Source organism: Schistocerca serialis, chromosome 1, assembly GCF_023864345.2.
Source record: "Schistocerca serialis cubense isolate TAMUIC-IGC-003099 chromosome 1, iqSchSeri2.2, whole genome shotgun sequence".
NCBI lineage: Eukaryota > Metazoa > Arthropoda > Insecta > Orthoptera > Acrididae > Schistocerca > Schistocerca serialis.
Window position 1 is genome coordinate 147,576,008 of NC_064638.1, and position 25,829 is coordinate 147,601,836.

The 25,829-nt window shown below is 46.4% G+C and overlaps 24 non-coding genes across 24 annotated transcripts; all 24 read right to left on the minus strand.

Moving 5' to 3' along the window:
* Window positions 1–4,295: 4,295 nt before the first annotated feature.
* On the minus strand, window positions 4,296–4,368 carry Trnar-ccu (transfer RNA arginine (anticodon CCU)). Its single transcript has one exon. It is a non-coding gene; the product is annotated as a tRNA-Arg (tRNA).
* A 1,077-nt stretch (window positions 4,369–5,445) lies between these two features.
* Trnar-ccu (transfer RNA arginine (anticodon CCU)) lies at window positions 5,446–5,518 on the minus strand. The gene has a single exon. It is a non-coding gene; the product is annotated as a tRNA-Arg (tRNA).
* Window positions 5,519–6,020: 502 nt separating this feature from the next.
* On the minus strand, window positions 6,021–6,093 carry Trnar-ccu (transfer RNA arginine (anticodon CCU)). Its single transcript has one exon. It is a non-coding gene; the product is annotated as a tRNA-Arg (tRNA).
* A 502-nt stretch (window positions 6,094–6,595) lies between these two features.
* On the minus strand, window positions 6,596–6,668 carry Trnar-ccu (transfer RNA arginine (anticodon CCU)). The gene has a single exon. It is a non-coding gene; the product is annotated as a tRNA-Arg (tRNA).
* Window positions 6,669–7,170: 502 nt separating this feature from the next.
* Trnar-ccu (transfer RNA arginine (anticodon CCU)) lies at window positions 7,171–7,243 on the minus strand. Its single transcript has one exon. It is a non-coding gene; the product is annotated as a tRNA-Arg (tRNA).
* Window positions 7,244–7,745: 502 nt separating this feature from the next.
* On the minus strand, window positions 7,746–7,818 carry Trnar-ccu (transfer RNA arginine (anticodon CCU)). Its single transcript has one exon. It is a non-coding gene; the product is annotated as a tRNA-Arg (tRNA).
* A 6,794-nt stretch (window positions 7,819–14,612) lies between these two features.
* Window positions 14,613–14,685, minus strand: Trnar-ccu (transfer RNA arginine (anticodon CCU)). Its single transcript has one exon. It is a non-coding gene; the product is annotated as a tRNA-Arg (tRNA).
* A 502-nt stretch (window positions 14,686–15,187) lies between these two features.
* Window positions 15,188–15,260, minus strand: Trnar-ccu (transfer RNA arginine (anticodon CCU)). Its single transcript has one exon. It is a non-coding gene; the product is annotated as a tRNA-Arg (tRNA).
* A 502-nt stretch (window positions 15,261–15,762) lies between these two features.
* Window positions 15,763–15,835, minus strand: Trnar-ccu (transfer RNA arginine (anticodon CCU)). The gene has a single exon. It is a non-coding gene; the product is annotated as a tRNA-Arg (tRNA).
* A 502-nt stretch (window positions 15,836–16,337) lies between these two features.
* Window positions 16,338–16,410, minus strand: Trnar-ccu (transfer RNA arginine (anticodon CCU)). Its single transcript has one exon. It is a non-coding gene; the product is annotated as a tRNA-Arg (tRNA).
* A 502-nt stretch (window positions 16,411–16,912) lies between these two features.
* Trnar-ccu (transfer RNA arginine (anticodon CCU)) lies at window positions 16,913–16,985 on the minus strand. Its single transcript has one exon. It is a non-coding gene; the product is annotated as a tRNA-Arg (tRNA).
* Window positions 16,986–17,487: 502 nt separating this feature from the next.
* On the minus strand, window positions 17,488–17,560 carry Trnar-ccu (transfer RNA arginine (anticodon CCU)). The gene has a single exon. It is a non-coding gene; the product is annotated as a tRNA-Arg (tRNA).
* A 502-nt stretch (window positions 17,561–18,062) lies between these two features.
* Window positions 18,063–18,135, minus strand: Trnar-ccu (transfer RNA arginine (anticodon CCU)). Its single transcript has one exon. It is a non-coding gene; the product is annotated as a tRNA-Arg (tRNA).
* Window positions 18,136–18,637: 502 nt separating this feature from the next.
* Window positions 18,638–18,710, minus strand: Trnar-ccu (transfer RNA arginine (anticodon CCU)). The gene has a single exon. It is a non-coding gene; the product is annotated as a tRNA-Arg (tRNA).
* A 502-nt stretch (window positions 18,711–19,212) lies between these two features.
* Trnar-ccu (transfer RNA arginine (anticodon CCU)) lies at window positions 19,213–19,285 on the minus strand. Its single transcript has one exon. It is a non-coding gene; the product is annotated as a tRNA-Arg (tRNA).
* A 502-nt stretch (window positions 19,286–19,787) lies between these two features.
* Window positions 19,788–19,860, minus strand: Trnar-ccu (transfer RNA arginine (anticodon CCU)). The gene has a single exon. It is a non-coding gene; the product is annotated as a tRNA-Arg (tRNA).
* Window positions 19,861–20,362: 502 nt separating this feature from the next.
* Trnar-ccu (transfer RNA arginine (anticodon CCU)) lies at window positions 20,363–20,435 on the minus strand. Its single transcript has one exon. It is a non-coding gene; the product is annotated as a tRNA-Arg (tRNA).
* Window positions 20,436–21,512: 1,077 nt separating this feature from the next.
* Trnar-ccu (transfer RNA arginine (anticodon CCU)) lies at window positions 21,513–21,585 on the minus strand. The gene has a single exon. It is a non-coding gene; the product is annotated as a tRNA-Arg (tRNA).
* Window positions 21,586–22,087: 502 nt separating this feature from the next.
* On the minus strand, window positions 22,088–22,160 carry Trnar-ccu (transfer RNA arginine (anticodon CCU)). The gene has a single exon. It is a non-coding gene; the product is annotated as a tRNA-Arg (tRNA).
* Window positions 22,161–22,662: 502 nt separating this feature from the next.
* Window positions 22,663–22,735, minus strand: Trnar-ccu (transfer RNA arginine (anticodon CCU)). Its single transcript has one exon. It is a non-coding gene; the product is annotated as a tRNA-Arg (tRNA).
* A 502-nt stretch (window positions 22,736–23,237) lies between these two features.
* Trnar-ccu (transfer RNA arginine (anticodon CCU)) lies at window positions 23,238–23,310 on the minus strand. The gene has a single exon. It is a non-coding gene; the product is annotated as a tRNA-Arg (tRNA).
* A 502-nt stretch (window positions 23,311–23,812) lies between these two features.
* On the minus strand, window positions 23,813–23,885 carry Trnar-ccu (transfer RNA arginine (anticodon CCU)). Its single transcript has one exon. It is a non-coding gene; the product is annotated as a tRNA-Arg (tRNA).
* Window positions 23,886–24,387: 502 nt separating this feature from the next.
* Window positions 24,388–24,460, minus strand: Trnar-ccu (transfer RNA arginine (anticodon CCU)). Its single transcript has one exon. It is a non-coding gene; the product is annotated as a tRNA-Arg (tRNA).
* A 502-nt stretch (window positions 24,461–24,962) lies between these two features.
* Window positions 24,963–25,035, minus strand: Trnar-ccu (transfer RNA arginine (anticodon CCU)). The gene has a single exon. It is a non-coding gene; the product is annotated as a tRNA-Arg (tRNA).
* Between the last annotated feature and the right edge of the window lie 794 nt (window positions 25,036–25,829).

Sequence of the window (25,829 nt, forward strand, 5' to 3'; positions counted from 1 at the left end):
TATACTGGTAATTTCTCGTAATCGGGTATGATTGGGTAGATTTATTCCCCGTCCGACATTCATGAGTCCGGATTTTTGCCAGTTCACCTTCGCCCCAGATACCGCCTCATATCGTTGAAGTATTTGAAGTGAGGACCGCACTTCTTGCGCGTTCACGACAAGAAAGCCGACATCATCTGCGTACGCACGGCACACAATCTTCTGGCTATTGATTTCCAATCCCTGCAAATGTGCAGTTAGCGTAGCGAGCAGAGGTTCTATGGCGATGGCAAAGAGAGCCATCGACATCGGACAGCCTTGCCTCACAGAACACTCGATATCAATAGCGCCACTGAGGCGACCATTAATTTGAATTCGCGACGTACTATTGCGGATCAGATTGTCGAGTACTTGGGTGAACTGGTGCGGAAACCCCAATTCCTGCATGACGCGGAAAAGGAACCGATGGCTCACCCTGTCGAAAGCTTTTGCAAAGTCTATCATGACGAGGGCGCATTTTAACTTGCAAGCCTCCGCTACGGCAATGACATCTCTGTAATCCGTGAGCGTGTGGTAAATAGATCTATCTCTACCGACACTCGTTTGATACTGTCCTGTGATTGTGGTCATGACAGTTTTGAGCCGTTGGCTCAGAACACGGGCGAATAGTTTATAATCACTATTTAATAACGTGAGAGGTCGCAGGTTAGTGAGGTCGTTACTGCACGGGGTCTTGGGCAGTAAGACAACAATTCCTTGTCGAAATTCCTGCGGAATAACGTTTTGTGGGTTCATTAGTTCTTTACATATTGCAAGGAGTTTCGATTTCATCTGCGGCCAGAAAGTTTGATATACCTCTGCAGGTATTCCATCGCAACCAGGAGATTTATTCTTCGGACTCCTTAGGATAACGTCTGTTAATTCGTCTTCTGTCACCTCTGTCATCAGCTGAGTCGCCTCTGTAGGGCTGAGTTTCCGTGAGAAATTTGTCGCAAACTCCGCAAACACGGTATCATCTGTCATTTTATTGGACATCAGGTCTCGATAGTACTCTTCAATCGCACGCATAATGTCACTTTGTTTAGTAACTATTGCCCCGGTGCTGGTTCGGATGTGTGTAATGATTTTCCGATTGCCTCTTCGACTTTCACGTAACATGTGATACATGGCAGCCTCTTCTTCTTGCACCGTCTTAGGAACTCGCGCCCGAATTTGAAAACCTTCCAACTGTTTCCGTTGCAGCGTTAAAAGTTTCGCCTGAATTCTTTTGATCTTTGCAAAATTGCCGATAACGGTCGCGTCACATTTATACAACTCCCGAAGACACTGAAAGTAAAATTCCATGGTCCGTTTGTGCCACAGACTTTTCTGACGGGAGTAAAACATTAAAGTTTTCCTAATTTGTGGTTTGGCGCATTTGAGCCACCACTCGATCGCGGAGTTGTAGGATCTGAATTTGCGTTCACATGCCGTCCAGGTGGACAGGAAGGCTTCTCGACATGCAGGATCATGCAAATGTGCGATGTTGAACTTCCATAACCCTCGACCCCGGTATGTTTCCTGTTTTTGCATGTTGACGGTGCAGATATAGGCAGCATGGTCGGAAAATACAGTTGGCCATATTTCGGTGTGTAGCAGGTGTTGCGTTAAATTACGCGATATGTAAATTCTATCTAACCTACTTGCCGAATGATTGGTAACATGCGTAAAACCCACTTCCACTCCGTGCATGTGCGTCCAAGTGTCAGTGAAGCGGAGTTCTTGAATGATCTGTTCTAATTCGACACACCGATTAAAGTGAGGAGTTTGATCGATTTGACGAAGCACACAATTGAAATCGCCGCCAAAAATGACATCACTGTAGTTGGTCCCGAAGAGCGGAAGGATCTCGTGGCGAAAAAATTCTGCACGGTGTTGCCTATTACTGGACCCAGAAGGTGCGTAAATATTAATCAGTCTGATGTTATTGACAGTGACTGCTATCCCTCTGCCGGTCACCAGTTTGGCCTCACAATTTGCAATGATCCCTTCTTTTAACAGTAATGCTGTTCCAAGTTCGAAACCGTTGCCAGGGTTCACGAAAGCGTTATACCCTGCTATGTGGTCTAACCTGATCTCACTCACTTCCTGAAGCATGGCTATATCGATGTCGGCTGCGTATAACAAGTCTTGTAAGGTCTTCAGATTCAAATCACTGCGTATCTTATTGATATTGAGAGTCAGGATCTTGTAGGCCTGCAAGGTGGTCATAGATGTTTGGTACGAAAGGAGCAAACGATAGGGTGCGTCATACAGCCTTCAATTGGAGGCGCTGACCGTGTCGGTCGTTTGAGTAGCCATGGCCACGTGGACGTTGTGTCCATCAACCGCTGATACGGGGGGCAAGGAGCCGGTCGAGGGTGTGGAATCCTCCTGCATCTCTACATCAGCTTCGTTCGTTTCAAACTCGTCCGCCCAATTGGGAGAGCAAAGGGTGCCTACTGGCTCAGAAACTGGTGGATTCGTATTCTGTGGCTCAGTTTGCTGAGTTGGCGTCTCATCTGGTCCGCTGTCGTACATCGTGGGAGTCTCCGACATGGTGTCGTCTGATCGTGTTGTGTCCCGCGAGCGCGAAGGCGAGGCGGCAGCGTCTGCGGGCCCTTCTTTTAAATTCTGACCGATTAATTTAGCCTTTCCCCGCAAGCTCGGTGCTGTATCTTCCGCACCTTGGTGAGCCATCCTCCGCTTTTTATTTTTCTTCGGAGATCGATTACCACGTATTACTGTGTCGGAGTTGGGCATCGTTTCAGCTACTCGTTCAGACATGGGAGCAGGAGCCATGGACACCTCCACCAACTCGGCACCCCGTGAGGGCTGGTCCACCGCCATCTCACTGGTCCTGTTAGTTTCATGTGTTTCAGATGCAGCCATCTCGGACGCGACTGGCGTGTCCGGAGACGTCACATTAACGACGGAACTGGGTCCGGCAGGTTTATCGCTAATCGGTTGTATTGACGGCTCACCGCGAGCAACCGACACGTACGATGGCTGTAATGTTGACATCGCGGGAGGGCTAACACTCTCTCCGGTTGGCAGTTGTACTACACGACGCTGTAAACATTCCGCACGAACATGTCCCGTCGAGTTACATCTGGCACATGTTCTAGGTTGGCCATCATACATTACGACGGCACGGTACCCACAAACCGTGACGTACGACGGAATATGTCGTTGCAAGTCAACTTTAAGCTGCCTGACGCCATTCAGTACCGGATACTTATGCGCCGGAGACCAACGTTCTGCAAAGTTGCTCAAAACTTTGCCATACGGCGATATCGCAACGTTTATCTGTTCTGCTGGGACCTCAAACGGTAGTTCAAAAATGCGAATTGTTCGAAGTCCAAGCCCGGCGTGAGAAACAGTAACCACACCCACATTGCCATCACTATGCTTAAACTTCAAACCAGAACTAAAGGAGTCAACTAGTTTGTCACAAAACTCGGCATCTCTCATCTTGATATAAACGATACTAGACAGAATCGACAAATGTATACCGATAATCTCATCGAGGCCAATTTTCATCACTTCTTCGAGGAAATCCTCGATTTCGAAGGATGTTGGTCGGGCAAACGTGTTATCGAACGTTAACTTCAAGGTGTCTTTCCTCATAGTATGTGACATCACTGAATTATCAACGTCATTCCACAAACGCAAGAATAACCGCTGCTAGCGAGCGACTTACCCCGCAGAAGTAAACAAGCCAGCCGCAGCGCGAAGCACAGACAACCGCACGCCACGGCCGCTGCAGGCAGACTGGCCATTAGGCCACAGAGGCTGACTGGCTTTAAGCTGGCGGTGTGCTCGCTCAAATCAACACTTGCCAAGTGTACCCTTCCTGATGCGCTACTCTACGTCTGCAGAGAGTCGGGACGTCGCATGAGCCTTTCCTGTGTGCCTGTACATACTCAGACATATTGAAGTCCAGCCACCTACTTTCCGCTGGCAATTCTTATACCTGCCGTCTTAGGCTATTCCCTTTCTGAACTGTAAGTCCTGCACACAAGACAGGTAAGTGACTATTCATATGGGTCATACCGTTTACCAACAAGTAATTTTAAAATAGCGTTTCCTTTCACAGCGCCATCACGCTTTGAAACACTTCCGCAGCTAACAGGTCGATTGATAATGGCCATCGTTTCGTTTCAGGTTGTCAGTAAGTGTGTATTTTCATATCGTCGTCATACCTGTGATACCTGTAAGCACTCACAAACACCAACTTTCTCAACTATTACACCTGTATGTGGTGAGACTGATTTTGCCCCAGTGAGTAAAACGTGTACCTCTGGTGGGACTCGAACCCACAATCCCCGGTCTAGGAGACCGATGCCTTATCCATTAGGCCACAGAGGCTGACTGGCTTTAAGCTGGCGGTGTGCTCGCTCAAATCAACACTTGCCAAGTGTACCCTTCCTGATGCGCTACTCTACGTCTGCAGAGAGTCGGGACGTCGCATGAGCCTTTCCTGTGTGCCTGTACATACTCAGACATATTGAAGTCCAGCCACCTACTTTCCGCTGGCAATTCTTATACCTGCCGTCTTAGGCTATTCCCTTTCTGAACTGTAAGTCCTGCACACAAGACAGGTAAGTGACTATTCATATGGGTCATACCGTTTACCAACAAGTAATTTTAAAATAGCGTTTCCTTTCACAGCGCCATCACGCTTTGAAACACTTCCGCAGCTAACAGGTCGATTGATAATGGCCATCGTTTCGTTTCAGGTTGTCAGTAAGTGTGTATTTTCATATCGTCGTCATACCTGTGATACCTGTAAGCACTCACAAACACCAACTTTCTCAACTATTACACCTGTATGTGGTGAGACTGATTTTGCCCCAGTGAGTAAAACGTGTACCTCTGGTGGGACTCGAACCCACAATCCCCTGTTTAGGAGACCGATGCCTTATCCATTAGGCCTCAGAGGCTGACTGTCTTTAAGCTGGCGGTGTGCTCGCTCAAATCAACACTTGCCAAGTGTACCCTTCCTGATGCGCTACTCTACGTCTGCAGAGAGTCGGGACGTCGCATGAGCCTTTCCTGTGTGCCTGTACATACTCAGACATATTGAAGTCCAGCCACCTACTTTCCGCTGGCAATTCTTATACCTGCCGTCTTAGGCTATTCCCTTTCTGAACTGTAAGTCCTGCACACAAGACAGGTAAGTGACTATTCATATGGGTCATACCGTTTACCAACAAGTAATTTTAAAATAGCGTTTCCTTTCACAGCGCCATCACGCTTTGAAACACTTCCGCAGCTAACAGGTCGATTGATAATGGCCATCGTTTCGTTTCAGGTTGTCAGTAAGTGTGTATTTTCATATCGTCGTCATACCTGTGATACCTGTAAGCACTCACAAACACCAACTTTCTCAACTATTACACCTGTATGTGGTGAGACTGATTTTGCCCCAGTGAGTAAAACGTGTACCTCTGGTGGGACTCGAACCCACAATCCCCGGTTTAGGAGACCGATGCCTTATCCATTAGGCCACAGAGGCTGACTGGCTTTAAGCTGGCGGTGTGCTCGCTCAAATCAACACTTGCCAAGTGTACCCTTCCTGATGCGCTACTCTACGTCAGCAGAGAGTCGGGACGTCGCATGAGCCTTTCCTGTGTGCCTGTACATACTCAGACATATTGAAGTCCAGCCACCTACTTTCCGCTGGCAATTCTTATACCTGCCGTCTTAGGCTATTCCCTTTCTGAACTGTAAGTCCTGCACACAAGACAGGTAAGTGACTATTCATATGGGTCATACCGTTTACCAACAAGTAATTTTAAAATAGCGTTTCCTTTCACAGCGCCATCACGCTTTGAAACACTTCCGCAGCTAACAGGTCGATTGATAATGGCCATCGTTTCGTTTCAGGTTGTCAGTAAGTGTGTATTTTCATATCGTCGTCATACCTGTGATACCTGTAAGCACTCACAAACACCAACTTTCTCAACTATTACACCTGTATGTGGTGAGACTGATTTTGCCCCAGTGAGTAAAACGTGTACCTCTGGTGGGACTCGAACCCACAATCCCCGGTTTAGGAGACCGATGCCTTATCCATTAGGCCACAGAGGCTGACTGGCTTTAAGCTGGCGGTGTGCTCGCTCAAATCAACACTTGCCAAGTGTACCCTTCCTGATGCGCTACTCTACGTCTGCAGAGAGTCGGGACGTCGCATGAGCCTTTCCTGTGTGCCTGTACATACTCAGACATATTGAAGTCCAGCCACCTACTTTCCGCTGGCAATTCTTATACCTGCCGTCTTAGGCTATTCCCTTTCTGAACTGTAAGTCCTGCACACAAGACAGGTAAGTGACTATTCATATGGGTCATACCGTTTACCAACAAGTAATTTTAAAATAGCGTTTCCTTTCACAGCGCCATCACGCTTTGAAACACTTCCGCAGCTAACAGGTCGATTGATAATGGCCATCGTTTCGTTTCAGGTTGTCAGTAAGTGTGTATTTTCATATCGTCGTCATACCTGTGATACCTGTAAGCACTCACAAACACCAACTTTCTCAACTATTACACCTGTATGTGGTGAGACTGATTTCGCCCCAGTGAGTAAAACGTGTACCTCTGGTGGGACTCGAACCCACAATCCCCGGTTTAGGAGACCGATGCCTTATCCATTAGGCCACAGAGGCTGACTGGCTTTAAGCTGGCGGTGTGCTCGCTCAAATCAACACTTGCCAAGTGTACCCTTCCTGATGCGCTACTCTACGTCTGCAGAGAGTCGGGACGTCGCATGAGCCTTTCCTGTGTGCCTGTACATACTCAGACATATTGAAGTCCAGCCACCTACTTTCCGCTGGCAATTCTTATACCTGCCGTCTTAGGCTATTCCCTTTCTGAACTGTAAGTCCTGCACACAAGACAGGTAAGTGACTATTCATATGGGTCATACCGTTTACCAACAAGTAATTTTAAAATAGCGTTTCCTTTCACAGCGCCATCACGCTTTGAAACACTTCCGCAGCTAACAGGTCGATTGATAATGGCCATCGTTTCGTTTCAGGTTGTCAGTAAGTGTGTATTTTCATATCGTCGTCATACCTGTGATACCTGTAAGCACTCACAAACACCAACTTTCTCAACTATTACACCTGTATGTGGTGAGACTGATTTTGCCCCAGTGAGTAAAACGTGTACCTCTGGTGGGACTCGAACCCACAATCCCCGGTTTAGGAGACCGATGCCTTATCCATTAGGCCACAGAGGCTGACTGGCTTTAAGCTGGCGGTGTGCTCGCTCAAATCAACACTTGCCAAGTGTACCCTTCCTGATGCGCTACTCTACGTCTGCAGAGAGTCGGGACGTCGCATGAGCCTTTCCTGTGTGCCTGTACATACTCAGACATATTGAAGTCCAGCCACCTACTTTCCGCTGGCAATTCTTATACCTGCCGTCTTAGGCTATTCCCTTTCTGAACTGTAAGTCCTGCACACAAGACAGGTAAGTGACTATTCATATGGGTCATACCGTTTACCAACAAGTAATTTTAAAATAGCGTTTCCTTTCACAGCGCCATCACGCTTTGAAACACTTCCGCAGCTAACAGGTCGATTGATAATGGCCATCGTTTCGTTTCAGGTTGTCAGTAAGTGTGTATTTTCATATCGTCGTCATACCTGTGATACCTGTAAGCACTCACAAACACCAACTTTCTCAACTATTACACCTGTATGTGGTGAGACTGATTTTGCCCCAGTGAGTAAAACGTGTACCTCTGGTGGGACTCGAACCCACAATCCCCGGTTTAGGAGACCGATGCCTTATCCATTAGGCCACAGAGGCTGACTGGCTTTAAGCTGGCGGTGTGCTCGCTCAAATCAACACTTGCCAAGTGTACCCTTCCTGATGCGCTACTCTACGTCTGCAGAGAGTCGGGACGTCGCATGAGCCTTTCCTGTGTGCCTGTACATACTCAGACATATTGAAGTCCAGCCACCTACTTTCCGCTGGCAATTCTTATACCTGCCGTCTTAGGCTATTCCCTTTCTGAACTGTAAGTCCTGCACACAAGACAGGTAAGTGACTATTCATATGGGTCATACCGTTTACCAACAAGTAATTTTAAAATAGCGTTTCCTTTCACAGCGCCATCACGCTTTGAAACACTTCCGCAGCTAACAGGTCGATTGATAATGGCCATCGTTTCGTTTCAGGTTGTCAGTAAGTGTGTATTTTCATATCGTCGTCATACCTGTGATACCTGTAAGCACTCACAAACACCAACTTTCTCAACTATTACACCTGTATGTGGTGAGACTGATTTTGCCCCAGTGAGTAAAACGTGTACCTCTGGTGGGACTCGAACCCACAATCCCCGGTTTAGGAGACCGATGCCTTATCCATTTTTTTTTTTTTCTTTTTCTTTTTTTTTTTTTTTATTTTTTTATTTTTTTTTTTTATTTTATTTTAGGGCCTCCCATCTCCCCTTCTAGCCCTTCCATTCGCTCTCCTTCATGCGCCTTCTTCGGCGAGCTTCATTGCTAAAATCAAATGAAATACTCCTTTGCAAGTAAGGGAATCCATCAAACGTGGTGAGAAAAGTAAATGTCTCCATCCAAATGAACTTATTTTGTAACGTTGGATGGTTGTTCAAAATAACTGAAAATAATCTGGTGAAAATTGTGGATAAAGAAAGAAAAATTAATGGTTAACTGAGAAACGTAGGCTTCTTAAGGACACACACAATACAAGACACTGATCTCTCTTTTTTTTTTTTTTTTTTTTTTTTTTTTTTTTTTTTTTTTTTTTTAAGCATAGGCATATAATGCAAGGCCTTTTCAGGGTTCTGCGAAGGCCTTCACGGCTACCGTAGCGGCCCTGGGGCCCACGAAGTCCCCACCGTACGTCGCCCTTAGCAGCAATCCCCTACTTTGGCATCGCAAATCCGATATTTTATCCGCTATTCGTCATTGCGTACGTCATCCGATGCCTTGTTTGTCAAATAATATTTTTAGCATGTTACCATACAAGGTCTTGTGGTGTCGTTGTCCACATATTTTATAATATTCCAGTAATAGATGTTGCTCATAGTCCAGTACGTCGGGCAGGCCGAGGTTATTAATGACATAATTGACATAGTTCCCCAGTAGCCATAGGGTAACATTATTCTTTTGAATAGGGAAAGCAACGCTTTCGGGGTTGACGAGAATGTCGACAGTAAGGTGTCTGCCGTCGTTCCTATTGATAAACGCCACCTGTTGTCGGACTCTGTCCCAAATGACCTGGTAGCCGTTGCATATGAGACGATGCCGGAGGGTGTCTATCACATTACAACGTGGACACTGATTTGTGTCACTCAATCCTATAGACTGTAATCTTTCATTTGTGGCAACGGTATTATTGACAACCTTGTACCAGGCACCGCGCACATTGGTGGACAGTACTTTATTGTTTATATTCTTCCATATATTTTGCCAATTTCGGGTGGGATATTTTGATTCCATTCTGTTACGGTTGTCCTTTGTAGTAAGGCATTCCATGATGAAACTACAGTTTCTTTTGGTCCTATCCGCGACAATGCAGTGCAGATAACTGAGTTCTAAATAGTAGAACCTGATGTGCTGCAATTTGTAAGAGATTTTACTTATGTTAATAGGTGGTTCCATACTCTCCGGTGTAAGGATTCGGAAAAGTTTCGATGATAAATTATTGTGGCAGTCTTCTAAAAGCTGAAGTGTACGCTTGATATAAAGAGCCGTAGTTTTGCGGCGGATATCGGTCAGTCCGAGGCCTCCTTCTCGCGGTTTTAAAGTTATAGTACTGGCCGCCACTTTAAATATCTCACCTCTCCAAACATACTTGCAGATGAAGCTCATGATGGTTGTGGATATCGCTTTAGGTATCGGCAGTATTTGACCTACATATACTGCTTTCGAAAGGACAGCGCAGTTGATTAATTGCACCCTTTGGATAATGTTCAAGTCTCTAAGTCGGTTCATTATTAAAGTACCACGAATACTATGTAAGACCTTCTTCCAGTTGAATGTCGTTGTTTGCAGGGGGCATCGGTAGAACCTCACACCTAACGCAGTGTGATGGTCTACAGACCTGGCCCATTCGAGGGCAGTGTTCCTGAAGCCATGGAGATTTAGAAAGGAGCTTTTCATATCGTTGATTTGCGCTCCCGTTGCGAAGCAGTAAAGGCGAACTATCTCTCTCAGTCTTACAACGTCGTCATTACTTCTGACGATGACACCGACGTCGTCGGCGTAAGCGTTGGTAGCGGTACTGACCCCTGAAATTGATATGCCTTCTAATTCCTTGTTTAATCGTTTCAGCAAAGGTTCTAGTGCGACCACAAATAGCATCACTGATAAAGGACTTCCCTGCGGGACACCATTTGCTATTTCGACATCTCGAGTATAGTGTCCATTGATTAAAATTTTGGTTTTCATCCCTTGCAATAGATTTTTTAAGACAATTAAAAATTTGTCGTTAAAACCTATATGCATCAGAGTGGTAAATAAATATTCATGGTTTACCCTATCAAAGGCTTTAGAAAAGTCGATAAAAACGAGGCCAGCCTTCGTCAATGTCGTTGAGAAGATACTGATTATGTCCCTGTATTCGCAGACTGTTTTAAAAATATTCCGACCCGGGAGACACGTTTGATGGGGACCAATTACAGTATCAAACACCGGTCGGAGTCTGTTTTTTACAACCCTGGCAATAATTTTATAATCAGAGTTCATTAAGGATATCGGTCTCATTTTGTTGAGCTGTTTGACATCCGAATTGATTCCCTTAGGAAGTAAAACAGTGACACACTCTTTCATTTCGTCAGGTATGTGCCCTCCACTCAAGATTTCGTTGACGACTTGTGTGAATTTATTCCTTATAATATGCCAATATTGGGAATAAAATTCTACGGGTAAACCGTCGGGCCCAGGTGATTTTTTAACAGGTGAGCTTTTAATTACTTCTAAAATGTCTTCAGACAGGATTTCAACAGTGAGGCTCCTGTTGTGTTCTGCAGTTACTAGTTGTTCCATATCACAGTTTCGGAGCAGTTCCTGTCCATGATCTGGGTTATACTGGTGAGCACTGTACAATTGATTATAATACCTATGAGCCTCGTTTAAAATATCTTTTTGTTGAGTTAAAACACTTTGATCTTCAGAGAGCAATGACTCAATAAAATTTCTTCGACGATTTTTTTCGTGCTGGAGTAGATGATAGAGTGAAGCGTGTTCTTCTTCCACTGTGGTTTGAACTCGTGATTTTATTGTCATTCCTTCCAGCTGTTTGCGTTTAAGACTAAGAAGTTCGGCCTTGACCTGTTTGATACCCGTTCTGACAGCCGCGGACGTGGGCATATCATAAAGGTCACGCAGACAAGTATAATAGAACTCGACAGTGCGCCGAGACCAAAGTGCCCTTTCCCTACTGTAAGAAATTAGAGTAGATCTAAGTTTCTTTTTGGCGCATAAAGTCCACCAATCTATCGTTGACCGGTATTTGTGGCTTTGTCGGAGTGAAAGTTGCCAAGAAGCTTCTAACTGTTCAGTTAGGGCGTTATCTCGAAGCATGGCGATATTTAATTTCCAAAAAGGACGGCCCCAGTATGTCTTCTGTTTAGGAAGTCCAATGCTGCACCTTAGTGCTAGATGGTCGGAAAAGAAAGTTGGTATTCGTTCGACGCCACTGATTTTGCTGGCTAAATGTGAACTTACGTATATGCGGTCGATCCGACTTTGCGCTTTAGTGCTAAAATATGTGTACTGGACAGACACGGGGTATTTGACCTCCCAAGCGTCCTGCCATTTCATTGTTTTCACAAGACCATCTAGTTCTGGGGAGAAATTGAAATTTGGCGTTTGGTCTTTCCTGTGTAGGACACAATTCCAGTCACCTCCGACTATTACATCAACGGGGTTTTCCTTTAGTAAAAACACGAGATCTTTTTTAAAAAACTTGGCTCGTTCTGTTCGACCACTGCTTCCCGAAGGTACATATACATTTATAATCGTAACACCGAAAATCTTAAAACTGATTCCCCTCCCCGATTCCAACAGGGTTACATCTGTTATTGCAATACCTTCCTTGACCAGGACAGCGGTGCCGCAAGCGCCTTCTGAGGCGACATTGAGAATTGCAGTAAATCCCGGAACATACAAATTTGAAAAACACACTTCTTGAAAAAGCGCAATATCGGTATCGGACTGATATATGAAGTCCCGGAGGGCAGCAATGTTAGTTGCACTCTGGATCTTGTTAATATTAACAGTCATAACGTGATACGTTTGATCCATAAGCAAGAGCTGTTATTGTTTACTGGACTTTCCGGCGATTAGGCATATGTAGGCCGAATTCACATGTCATTCGTGCGCTCAAAGTGTAGTCGTGAGCTTGAGAGGTTGCGGTTAACATGCCATACCATTGTTCGCAGATACATGTGGCAGTGTTGTCTCCGTATCGTCTGCCCATTCAAAACGACTATTCTGGGGAGATTGTCTACGTTGGGAAGTAGGTACGTCCTGATGGTCTGAAAATTCGAGGCCTGGTGCTCCTTCGTCCCGGACACCGTGCTCAGGTGATGTCCGTAGATGCGATTGTATGCTACCGACCTCAGGTTCCCTCCGGCCATGGTCTTCGATCGTTGTCTGTTCCTGAATGCTCCTCAACCTATCCCGCAGAGCCGGGGCTAAGCTTTCAGCAGCCTGGTGTGCTAACCGCTTTTTGCGACGTTTCCTAGCTTTCCGAGGCGATCTTGACCGCTCTGGAGACGAATCAGGGGACTTTTCGGACGAATGCGGAGACGAAGTCGGCGATGCAAGCCGGTCTTGTGTCCTAGTCGAAGAGCCAACGCTGCTCTTTTCACCAGGCGTGGAAGAAAGGACTACCGCAGTTAGACTCGCCTCTGTCGCAGGGGGCCTGTCAGCCGCGCTGTGGGAAGCAGAACCGTAGTCATTGACTCCTTGTGTCAGTTGGATGATCGAGTGATCTATGCTCATGTCTTGCCCAACAATATTCTGAACTGGATCATCCGTTGCCGCTACTTTCGTGGTGGTCTCGTCCTGTCGTGCGCAATCAGGCGGTTGCAGGGAGGGATCCACAGTAACCGCAGAAGGTTCTGCTCGCGAGCTACGAGAAGGCTCGGCACAGTCGGAAGGTACAGGTACCTGACTTTCACTGGTGGTACACTGGGGCGCTGTATGGTTAGTCATAGCTACGGATCTACCACTGTCTATATGGTTGTTAACACTCTCGGGATGCTCGCATTGGTCCCCCAGTTCGAAAGATGTCTGCCGAGCTGATCGCAAAGGTGACGTGGCAGCAGCGTACGTCATCTGCAGGTGAACTACAGGCCCTGCACCTTCGGATTCTACCCTTGGTAATTGAGGAACCCTCCGTCTACTGCACTCAGCACGCACGTGCTCTGTCGAGTTACAAATGGCACAGGTACGAGGCTGTCCATCGTAAATGATCAACGCACGGTATCCTCCAATAATTACAAAGGAAGGAATGTGCTTGAGAAGTTCCATCTTAACCTGGCGAACGCCATTCAAAACGGGAAACATGTGTGGTTCTGACCACATTTCCGCAACATTGGAAATTACTCTGCCATACGCCCCGAGAACACGATTAATTTCGACTACAGGCATTTCAAAAGGAAGCTCAAATACTCTTACTGTTCGTATTCCCATCCCAGCATGGGATACTACGACATCGCTAACTGAGCCGTCTAAGTGATTGAACTTAATAATACCGCCACATTGTTCAACAAGTGCGACACATTTAGCAGGATCTGCCAATTTCACATATGCCGAGTTAGTCACAAACGATAAATGAACTCCAACTAAATCATCTTTCGTAATTCCAACTTTTTCTGTGAGCCACAGTTTGATTTCAAAAGCTTTCGGTCGTACGAAATTTCTATCGAAAGCGAATTTAATCTTGTCTTTTCTCATCTTCATCAAACCAATACACAATTAAGTGAAGTAATGCGCTTGCGAGCCGGCCTACCTGGCTCGCAGGAAAACAGCCTTGTTGACACGAAACGTCCGCAGCGGCCGCCACACGTCCGTCTCGCGCCGAAGACGAGGCGCGAATGTATCCATTAGGCCACAGAGGCTGACTGGCTTTAAGCTGGCGGTGTGCTCGCTCAAATCAACACTTGCCAAGTGTACCCTTCCTGATGCGCTACTCTACGTCTGCAGAGAGTCGGGACGTCGCATGAGCCTTTCCTGTGTGCCTGTACATACTCAGACATATTGAAGTCCAGCCACCTACTTTCCGCTGGCAATTCTTATACCTGCCGTCTTAGGCTATTCCCTTTCTGAACTGTAAGTCCTGCACACAAGACAGGTAAGTGACTATTCATATGGGTCATACCGTTTACCAACAAGTAATTTTAAAATAGCGTTTCCTTTCACAGCGCCATCACGCTTTGAAACACTTCCGCAGCTAACAGGTCGATTGATAATGGCCATCGTTTCGTTTCAGGTTGTCAGTAAGTGTGTATTTTCATATCGTCGTCATACCTGTGATACCTGTAAGCACTCACAAACACCAACTTTCTCAACTATTACACCTGTATGTGGTGAGACTGATTTTGCCCCAGTGAGTAAAACGTGTACCTCTGGTGGGACTCGAACCCACAATCCCCGGTTTAGGAGACCGATGCCTTATCCATTAGGCCACAGAGGCTGACTGGCTTTAAGCTGGCGGTGTGCTCGCTCAAATCAACACTTGCCAAGTGTACCCTTCCTGATGCGCTACTCTACGTCTGCAGAGAGTCGGGACGTCGCATGAGCCTTTCCTGTGTGCCTGTACATACTCAGACATATTGAAGTCCAGCCACCTACTTTCCGCTGGCAATTCTTATACCTGCCGTCTTAGGCTATTCCCTTTCTGAACTGTAAGTCCTGCACACAAGACAGGTAAGTGACTATTCATATGGGTCATACCGTTTACCAACAAGTAATTTTAAAATAGCGTTTCCTTTCACAGCGCCATCACGCTTTGAAACACTTCCGCAGCTAACAGGTCGATTGATAATGGCCATCGTTTCGTTTCAGGTTGTCAGTAAGTGGGTATTTTCATATCGTCGTCATACCTGTGATACCTGTAAGCACTCACAAACACCAACTTTCTCAACTATTACACCTGTATGTGGTGAGACTGATTTTGCCCCAGTGAGTAAAACGTGTACCTCTGGTGGGACTCGAACCCACAATCCCCGGTTTAGGAGACCGATGCCTTATCCATTAGGCCACAGAGGCTGACTGGCTTTAAGCTGGCGGTGTGCTCGCTCAAATCAACACTTGCCAAGTGTACCCTTCCTGATGCGCTACTCTACGTCTGCAGAGAGTCGGGACGTCGCATGAGCCTTTCCTGTGTGCCTGTACATACTCAGACATATTGAAGTCCAGCCACCTACTTTCCGCTGGCAATTCTTATACCTGCCGTCTTAGGCTATTCCCTTTCTGAACTGTAAGTCCTGCACACAAGACAGGTAAGTGACTATTCATATGGGTCATACCGTTTACCAACAAGTAATTTTAAAATAGCGTTTCCTTTCACAGCGCCATCACGCTTTGAAACACTTCCGCAGCTAACAGGTCGATTGATAATGGCCATCGTTTCGTTTCAGGTTGTCAGTAAGTGTGTATTTTCATATCGTCGTCATACCTGTGATACCTGTAAGCACTCACAAACACCAACTTTCTCAACTATTACACCTGTATGTGGTGAGACTGATTTTGCCCCAGTGAGTAAAACGTGTACCTCTGGTGGGACTCGAACCCACAATCCCCGGTTTAGGAGACCGATGCCTTATCCATTAGGCCACAGAGGCTGACTGGCTTTAAGCTGGCGGTGTGCTCGCTCAAATCAACACTTGCCAAGTGTACCCTTCCTGATGCGCTACTCTACGTCTGCAGAGAGTCGGGACGTCGCATGAGCCTTTCCTGTGTGCCTGTACATACTCAGACATATTGAAGTCCAGCCACCTACTTTCCGCTGGCAATTCTTATACCTGCCGTCTTAGGCTATTCCCTTTCTGAACTGTAAGTCCTGCACACAAGACAGGTAAGTGACTATTCATATGGGTCATACCGTTTACCAACAAGTAATTTTAAAATAGCGTTTCCTTTCACAGCGCCATCACGCTTTGAAACACTTCCGCAGCTAACAGGTCGATTGATAATGGCCATCGTTTCGTTTCAGGTTGTCAGTAAGTGTGTATTTTCATATCGTCGTCATACCTGTGATACCTGTAAGCACTCACAAACACCAACTTTCTCAACTATTACACCTGTATGTGGTGAGACTGATTTTGCCCCAGTGAGTAAAACGTGTACCTCTGGTGGGACTCGAACCCACAATCCCCGGTTTAGGAGACCGATGCCTTATCCATTAGGCCACAGAGGCTGACTGGCTTTAAGCTGGCGGTGTGATCGCTCAAATCAACACTTGCCAAGTGTACCCTTCCTGATGCGCTACTCTACGTCTGCAGAGAGTCGGGACGTCGCATGAGCCTTTCCTGTGTGCCTGTACATACTCAGACATATTGAAGTCCAGCCACCTACTTTCCGCTGGCAATTCTTATACCTGCCGTCTTAGGCTATTCCCTTTCTGAACTGTAAGTCCTGCACACAAGACAGGTAAGTGACTATTCATATGGGTCATACCGTTTACCAACAAGTAATTTTAAAATAGCGTTTCCTTTCACAGCGCCATCACGCTTTGAAACACTTCCGCAGCTAACAGGTCGATTGATAATGGCCATCGTTTCGTTTCAGGTTGTCAGTAAGTGTGTATTTTCATATCGTCGTCATACCTGTGATACCTGTAAGCACTCACAAACACCAACTTTCTCAACTATTACACCTGTATGTGGTGAGACTGATTTTGCCCCAGTGAGTAAAACGTGTACCTCTGGTGGGACTCGAACCCACAATCCCCGGTTTAGGAGACCGATGCCTTATCCATTAGGCCACAGAGGCTGACTGGCTTTAAGCTGGTGGTGTGCTCGCTCAAATCAACACTTGCCAAGTGTACCCTTCCTGATGCGCTACTCTACGTCTGCAGAGAGTCGGGACGTCGCATGAGCCTTTCCTGTGTGCCTGTACATACTCAGACATATTGAAGTCCAGCCACCTACTTTCCGCTGGCAATTCTTATACCTGCCGTCTTAGGCTATTCCCTTTCTGAACTGTAAGTCCTGCACACAAGACAGGTAAGTGACTATTCATATGGGTCATACCGTTTACCAACAAGTAATTTTAAAATAGCGTTTCCTTTCACAGCGCCATCACGCTTTGAAACACTTCCGCAGCTAACAGGTCGATTGATAATGGCCATCGTTTCGTTTCAGGTTGTCAGTAAGTGTGTATTTTCATATCGTCGTCATACCTGTGATACCTGTAAGCACTCACAAACACCAACTTTCTCAACTATTACACCTGTATGTGGTGAGACTGATTTTGCCCCAGTGAGTAAAACGTGTACCTCTGGTGGGACTCGAACCCACAATCCCCGGTTTAGGAGACCGATGCCTTATCCATTAGGCCACAGAGGCTGACTGGCTTTAAGCTGGCGGTGTGCTCGCTCAAATCAACACTTGCCAAGTGTACCCTTCCTGATGCGCTACTCTACGTCTGCAGAGAGTCGGGACGTCGCATGAGCCTTTCCTGTGTGCCTGTACATACTCAGACATATTGAAGTCCAGCCACCTACTTTCCGCTGGCAATTCTTATACCTGCCGTCTTAGGCTATTCCCTTTCTGAACTGTAAGTCCTGCACACAAGACAGGTAAGTGACTATTCATATGGGTCATACCGTTTACCAACAAGTAATTTTAAAATAGCGTTTCCTTTCACAGCGCCATCACGCTTTGAAACACTTCCGCAGCTAACAGGTCGATTGATAATGGCCATCGTTTCGTTTCAGGTTGTCAGTAAGTGTGTATTTTCATATCGTCGTCATACCTGTGATACCTGTAAGCACTCACAAACACCAACTTTCTCAACTATTACACCTGTATGTGGTGAGACTGATTTTGCCCCAGTGAGTAAAACGTGTACCTCTGGTGGGACTCGAACCCACAATCCCCGGTTTAGGAGACCGATGCCTTATCCATTAGGCCACAGAGGCTGACTGGCTTTAAGCTGGCGGTGTGCTCGCTCAAATCAACACTTGCCAAGTGTACCCTTCCTGATGCGCTACTCTACGTCTGCAGAGAGTCGGGACGTCGCATGAGCCTTTCCTGTGTGCCTGTACATACTCAGACATATTGAAGTCCAGCCACCTACTTTCCGCTGGCAATTCTTATACCTGCCGTCTTAGGCTATTCCCTTTCTGAACTGTAAGTCCTGCACACAAGACAGGTAAGTGACTATTCATATGGGTCATACCGTTTACCAACAAGTAATTTTAAAATAGCGTTTCCTTTCACAGCGCCATCACGCTTTGAAACACTTCCGCAGCTAACAGGTCGATTGATAATGGCCATCGTTTCGTTTCAGGTTGTCAGTAAGTGTGTATTTTCATATCGTCGTCATACCTGTGATACCTGTAAGCACTCACAAACACCAACTTTCTCAACTATTACACCTGTATGTGGTGAGACTGATTTTGCCCCAGTGAGTAAAACGTGTACCTCTGGTGGGACTCGAACCCACAATCCCCGGTTTAGGAGACCGATGCCTTATCCATTAGGCCACAGAGGCTGACTGGCTTTAAGCTGGCGGTGTGCTCGCTCAAATCAACACTTGCCAAGTGTACCCTTCCTGATGCGCTACTCTACGTCTGCAGAGAGTCGGGACGTCGCATGAGCCTTTCCTGTGTGCCTGTACATACTCAGACATATTGAAGTCCAGCCACCTACTTTCCGCTGGCAATTCTTATACCTGCCGTCTTAGGCTATTCCCTTTCTGAACTGTAAGTCCTGCACACAAGACAGGTAAGTGACTATTCATATGGGTCATACCGTTTACCAACAAGTAATTTTAAAATAGCGTTTCCTTTCACAGCGCCATCACGCTTTGAAACACTTCCGCAGCTAACAGGTCGATTGATAATGGCCATCGTTTCGTTTCAGGTTGTCAGTAAGTGTGTATTTTCATATCGTCGTCATACCTGTGATACCTGTAAGCACTCACAAACACCAACTTTCTCAACTATTACACCTGTATGTGGTGAGACTGATTTTGCCCCAGTGAGTAAAACGTGTACCTCTGGTGGGACTCGAACCCACAATCCCCGGTTTAGGAGACCGATGCCTTATCCATTAGGCCACAGAGGCTGACTGGCTTTAAGCTGGCGGTGTGCTCGCTCAAATCAACACTTGCCAAGTGTACCCTTCCTGATGCGCTACTCTACGTCTGCAGAGAGTCGGGACGTCGCATGAGCCTTTCCTGTGTGCCTGTACATACTCAGACATATTGAAGTCCAGCCACCTACTTTCCGCTGGCAATTCTTATACCTGCCGTCTTAGGCTATTCCCTTTCTGAACTGTAAGTCCTGCACACAAGACAGGTAAGTGACTATTCATATGGGTCATACCGTTTACCAACAAGTAATTTTAAAATAGCGTTTCCTTTCACAGCGCCATCACGCTTTGAAACACTTCCGCAGCTAACAGGTCGATTGATAATGGCCATCGTTTCGTTTCAGGTTGTCAGTAAGTGTGTATTTTCATATCGTCGTCATACCTGTGATACCTGTAAGCACTCACAAACACCAACTTTCTCAACTATTACACCTGTATGTGGTGAGACTGATTTTGCCCCAGTGAGTAAAACGTGTACCTCTGGTGGGACTCGAACCCACAATCCCCGGTTTAGGAGACCGATGCCTTATCCATTAGGCCACAGAGGCTGACTGGCTTTAAGTTGGCGGTGTGCTCGCTCAAATCAACACTTGCCAAGTGTACCCTTCCTGATGCGTTACTCTACGTCTGCAGAGAGTCGGGACGTCGCATGAGCCTTTCCTGTGTGCCTGTACATACTCAGACATATTGAAGTCCAGCCACCTACTTTCCGCTGGCAATTCTTATACCTGCCGTCTTAGGCTATACCCTTTCTGAACTGTAAGTCCTGCACACAAGACAGGTAAGTGACTATTCATATGGGTCATACCGTTTACCAACAAGTAATTTTAAAATAGCGTTTCCTTTCACAGCGCCATCACGCTTTGAAACACTTCCGCAGCTAACAGGTCGATTGATAATGGCCATCGTTTCGTTTCAGGTTGTCAGTAAGTGTGTATTTTCATATCGTCGTCATACCTGTGATACCTGTAAGCACTCACAAACACCAACTTTCTCAACTATTACACCTGTATGTGGTGAGACTGATTTTGCCCCAGTGAGTAAAACGTGTACCTCTGGTGGGACTCGAACCCACAATCCCCGGTTTAGGAGACCGATGCCTTATCCATTAGGCCACAGAGGCTGACTGGCTTTAAGCTGGCGGTGTGCTCGCTCAAATCAACACTTGCCAAGTGTACCCTTCCTGATGCGCTACTCTACGTCTGCAGAGAGTCGGGACGTCGCATGAGCCTTTCCTGTGTGCCTGTACATACTCAGACATATTGAAGTCCAGCCACCTACTTTCCGCTGGCAATTCTTATACCTGCCGTCTTAGGCTATTCCCTTTCTGAACTGTAAGTCCTGCACACAAGACAGGTAAGTGACTATTCATATGGGTCATACCGTTTACCAACAAGTAATTTTAAAATAGCGTTTCCTTTCACAGCGCCATCACGCTTTGAAACACTTCCGCAGCTAACAGGTCGATTGATAATGGCCATCGTTTCGTTTCAGGTTGTCAGTAAGTGTGTATTTTCATATCGTCGTCATACCTGTGATACCTGTAAGCACTCACAAACACCAACTTTCTCAACTATTACACCTGTATGTGGTGAGACTGATTTTGCCCCAGTGAGTAAAACGTGTACCTCTGGTGGGACTCGAACCCACAATCCCTGGTTTAGGAGACCGATGCCTTATCCATTACGCCACAGAGGCTGACTGGCTTTAAGCTGGCGGTGTGCTCGCTCAAATCAACACTTGCCAAGTGTACTCTTCCTGATGCGCTACTCTACGTCTGCAGAGAGTCGGGACGTCGCATGAGCCTTTCCTGTGTGCCTGTACATACTCAGACATATTGAAGTCCAGCCACCTACTTTCCGCTGGCAATTCTTATACCTGCCGTCTTAGGCTATTCCCTTTCTGAACTGTAAGTCCTGCACACAAGACAGGTAAGTGACTATTCATATGGGTCATACCGTTTACCAACAAGTAATTTTAAAATAGCGTTTCCTTTCACAGCGCCATCACGCTTTGAAACACTTCCGCAGCTAACAGGTCGATTGATAATGGCCATCGTTTCGTTTCAGGTTGTCAGTAAGTGTGTATTTTCATATCGTCGTCATACCTGTGATACCTGTAAGCACTCACAAACACCAACTTTCTCAACTATTACACCTGTATGTGGTGAGACTGATTTTGCCCCAGTGAGTAAAACGTGTACCTCTGGTGGGACTCGAACCCACAATCCCCGGTTTAGGAGACCGATGCCTTATCCATTAGGCCACAGAGGCTGACTGGCTTTAAGCTGGCGGTGTGCTCGCTCAAATCAACACTTGCCAAGTGTACCCTTCCTGATGCGCTACTCTACGTCTGCAGAGAGTCGGGACGTCGCATGAGCCTTTCCTGTGTGCCTGTACATACTCAGACATATTGAAGTCCAGCCACCTACTTTCCGCTGGCAATTCTTATACCTGCCGTCTTAGGCTATTCCCTTTCTGAACTGTAAGTCCTGCACACAAGACAGGTAAGTGACTATTCATATGGGTCATACCGTTTACCAACAAGTAATTTTAAAATAGCGTTTCCTTTCACAGCGCCATCACGCTTTGAAACACTTCCGCAGCTAACAGGTCGATTGATAATGGCCATCGTTTCGTTTCAGGTTGTCAGTAAGTGTGTATTTTCATATCGTCGTCATACCTGTGATACCTGTAAGCACTCACAAACACCAACTTTCTCAACTATTACACCTGTATGTGGTGAGACTGATTTTGCCCCAGTGAGTAAAACGTGAACCTCTGGTGGGACTCGAACCCACAATCCCCGGTTTAGGAGACCGATGCCTTATCCATTAGGCCACAGAGGCTGACTGGCTTTAAGCTGGCGGTGTGCTCGCTCAAATCAACACTTGCCAAGTGTACCCTTCCTGATGCGCTACTCTACGTCTGCAGAGAGTCGGGACGTCGCATGAGCCTTTCCTGTGTGCCTGTACATACTCAGACATATTGAAGTCCAGCCACCTACTTTCCGCTGGCAATTCTTATACCTGCCGTCTTAGGCTATTCCCTTTCTGAACTGTAAGTCCTGCACACAAGACAGGTAAGTGACTATTCATATGGGTCATACCGTTTACCAACAAGTAATTTTAAAATAGCGTTTCCTTTCACAGCGCCATCACGCTTTGAAACACTTCCGCAGCTAACAGGTCGATTGATAATGGCCATCGTTTCGTTTCAGGTTGTCAGTAAGTGTGTATTTTCATATCGTCGTCATACCTGTGATACCTGTAAGCACTCACAAACACCAACTTTCTCAACTATTACACCTGTATGTGGTGAGACTGATTTTGCCCCAGTGAGTAAAACGTGTACCTCTGGTGGGACTCGAACCCACAATCCCCGGTTTAGGAGACCGATGCCTTATCCATTAGGCCACAGAGGCTGACTGGCTTTAAGCTGGCGGTGTGCTCGCTCAAATCAACACTTGCCAAGTGTACCCTTCCTGATGCGCTACTCTACGTCTGCAGAGAGTCGGGACGTCGCATGAGCCTTTCCTGTGTGCCTGTACATACTCAGACATATTGAAGTCCAGCCACCTACTTTCCGCTGGCAATTCTTATACCTGCCGTCTTAGGCTATTCCCTTTCTGAACTGTAAGTCCTGCACACAAGACAGGTAAGTGACTATTCATATGGGTCATACCGTTTACCAACAAGTAATTTTAAAATAGCGTTTCCTTTCACAGCGCCATCACGCTTTGAAACACTTCCGCAGCTAACAGGTCGATTGATAATGGCCATCGTTTCGTTTCAGGTTGTCAGTAAGTGTGTATTTTCATATCGTCGTCATACCTGTGATACCTGTAAGCACTCACAAACACCAACTTTCTCAACTATTACACCTGTATGTGGTGAGACTGATTTTGCCCCAGTGAGTAAAACGTGTACCTCTGGTGGGACTCGAACCCACAATCCCCGGTTTAGGAGACCGATGCCTTATCCATTAGGCCACAGAGGCTGACTGGCTTTAAGCTGGCGGTGTGCTCGCTCAAATCAACACTTGCCAAGTGTACCCTTCCTGATGCGCTACTCTACGTCTGCAGAGAGTCGGGACGTCGCATGAGCCTTTCCTGTGTGCCTGTACATACTCAGACATATTGAAGTCCAGCCACCTACTTTCCGCTGGCAATTCTTATACCTGCCGTCTTAGGCTATTCCCTTTCTGAACTGTAAGTCCTGCACACAAGACAGGTAAGTGACTATTCATATGGGTCATACCGTTTACCAACAAGTAATTTTAAAATAGCGTTTCCTTTCACAGCGCCATCACGCTTTGAAACACTTCCGCAGCTAACAGGTCGATTGATAATGGCCATCGTTTCGTTTCAGGTTGTCAGTAAGTGTGTATTTTCATATCGTCGTCATACCTGTGATACCTGTAAGCACTCACAAACACCAACTTTCTCAACTATTACACCTGTATGTGGTGAGACTGATTTTGCCCCAGTGAGTAAAACGTGTACCTCTGGTGGGACTCGAACCCACAATCCCCGGTTTAGGAGACCGATGCCTTATCCATTAGGCCACAGAGGCTGACTGGCTCTAAGCTGGCGGTGTGCTCGCTCAAATCAACACTTGCCAAGTGTACCCTTCCTGATGCGCTACTCTACGTCTGCAGAGAGTCGGGACGTCGCATGAGCCTTTCCTGTGTGCCTGTACATACTCAGACATATTGAAGTCCAGCCACCTATTTTCCGCTGGCAATTCTTATACCTGCCGTCTTAGGCTATTCCCTTTCTGAACTGTAAGTCCTGCACACAAGACAGGTAAGTGACTATTCATATGGGTCATACCGTTTACCAACAAGTAATTTTAAAATAGCGTTTCCTTTCACAGCGCCATCACGCTTTGAAACACTTCCGCAGCTAACAGGTCGATTGATAATGGCCATCGTTTCGTTTCAGGTTGTCAGTAAGTGTGTATTTTCATATCGTCGTCATACCTGTGATACCTGTAAGCACTCACAAACACCAACTTTCTCAACTATTACACCTGTATGTGGTGAGACTGATTTTGCCCCAGTGAGTAAAACGTGTACCTCTGGTGGGACTCGAACCCACAATCCCCGGTTTAGGAGACCGATGCCTTATCCATTAGGCCACAGAGGCTGACTGGCTTTAAGCTGGCGGTGTGCTCGCTCAAATCAACACTTGCCAAGTGTACCCTTCCTGATGCGCTACTCTACGTCTGCAGAGAGTCGGGACGTCGCATGAGCCTTTCCTGTGTGCCTGTACATACTCAGACATATTGAAGTCCAGCCACCTACTTTCCGCTGGCAATTCTTATACCTGCCGTCTTAGGCTATTCCCTTTCTGAACTGTAAGTCCTGCACACAAGACAGGTAAGTGACTATTCATATGGGTCATACCGTTTACCAACAAGTAATTTTAAAATAGCGTTTCCTTTCACAGCGCCATCACGCTTTGAAACACTTCCGCAGCTAACAGGTCGATTGATAATGGCCATCGTTTCGTTTCAGGTTGTCAGTAAGTGTGTATTTTCATATCGTCGTCATACCTGTGATACCTGTAAGCACTCACAAACACCAACTTTCTCAACTATTACACCTGTATGTGGTGAGACTGATTTTGCCCCAGTGAGTAAAACGTGTACCTCTGGTGGGACTCGAACCCACAATCCCCGGTTTAGGAGACCGATGCCTTATCCATTAGGCCACAGAGGCTGACTGGCTTTAAGCTGGCGGTGTGCTCGCTCAAATCAACACTTGCCAAGTGTACCCTTCCTGATGCGCTACTCTACGTCTGCAGAGAGTCGGGACGTCGCATGAGCCTTTCCTGTGTGCCTGTACATACTCAGACATATTGAAGTCCAGCCACCTACTTTCCGCTGGCAATTCTTATACCTGCCGTCTTAGGCTATTCCCTTTCTGAACTGTAAGTCCTGCACACAAGACAGGTAAGTGACTATTCATATGGGTCATACCGTTTACCAACAAGTAATTTTAAAATAGCGTTTCCTTTCACAGCGCCATCACGCTTTGAAACACTTCCGCAGCTAACAGGTCGATTGATAATGGCCATCGTTTCGTTTCAGGTTGTCAGTAAGTGTGTATTTTCATATCGTCGTCATACCTGTGATACCTGTAAGCACTCACAAACACCAACTTTCTCAACTATTACACCTGTATGTGGTGAGACTGATTTTGCCCCAGTGAGTAAAACGTGTACCTCTGGTGGGACTCGAACCCACAATCCCCGGTTTAGGAGACCGATGCCTTATCCATTTTTTTTTTTTATTTGTCTTATCCATTTTATTTTTTTATTTTTTTTTTTTTTTTTTTTTTCCGGATCCCAAGTCCGACGCCTTATCCATTTTTTTTTCTCCCACTTTTTTTTTTTTTTTTTTTTTTTTTTTATTTTGTGCTGTAAGTGGTATCAGGCAGGGAGAGGCAAGGAGGGCAGGGGTCATGCAATCTGAGGCCTGGCCATCTTGTCTCCCACCGTAACTGTCACCACG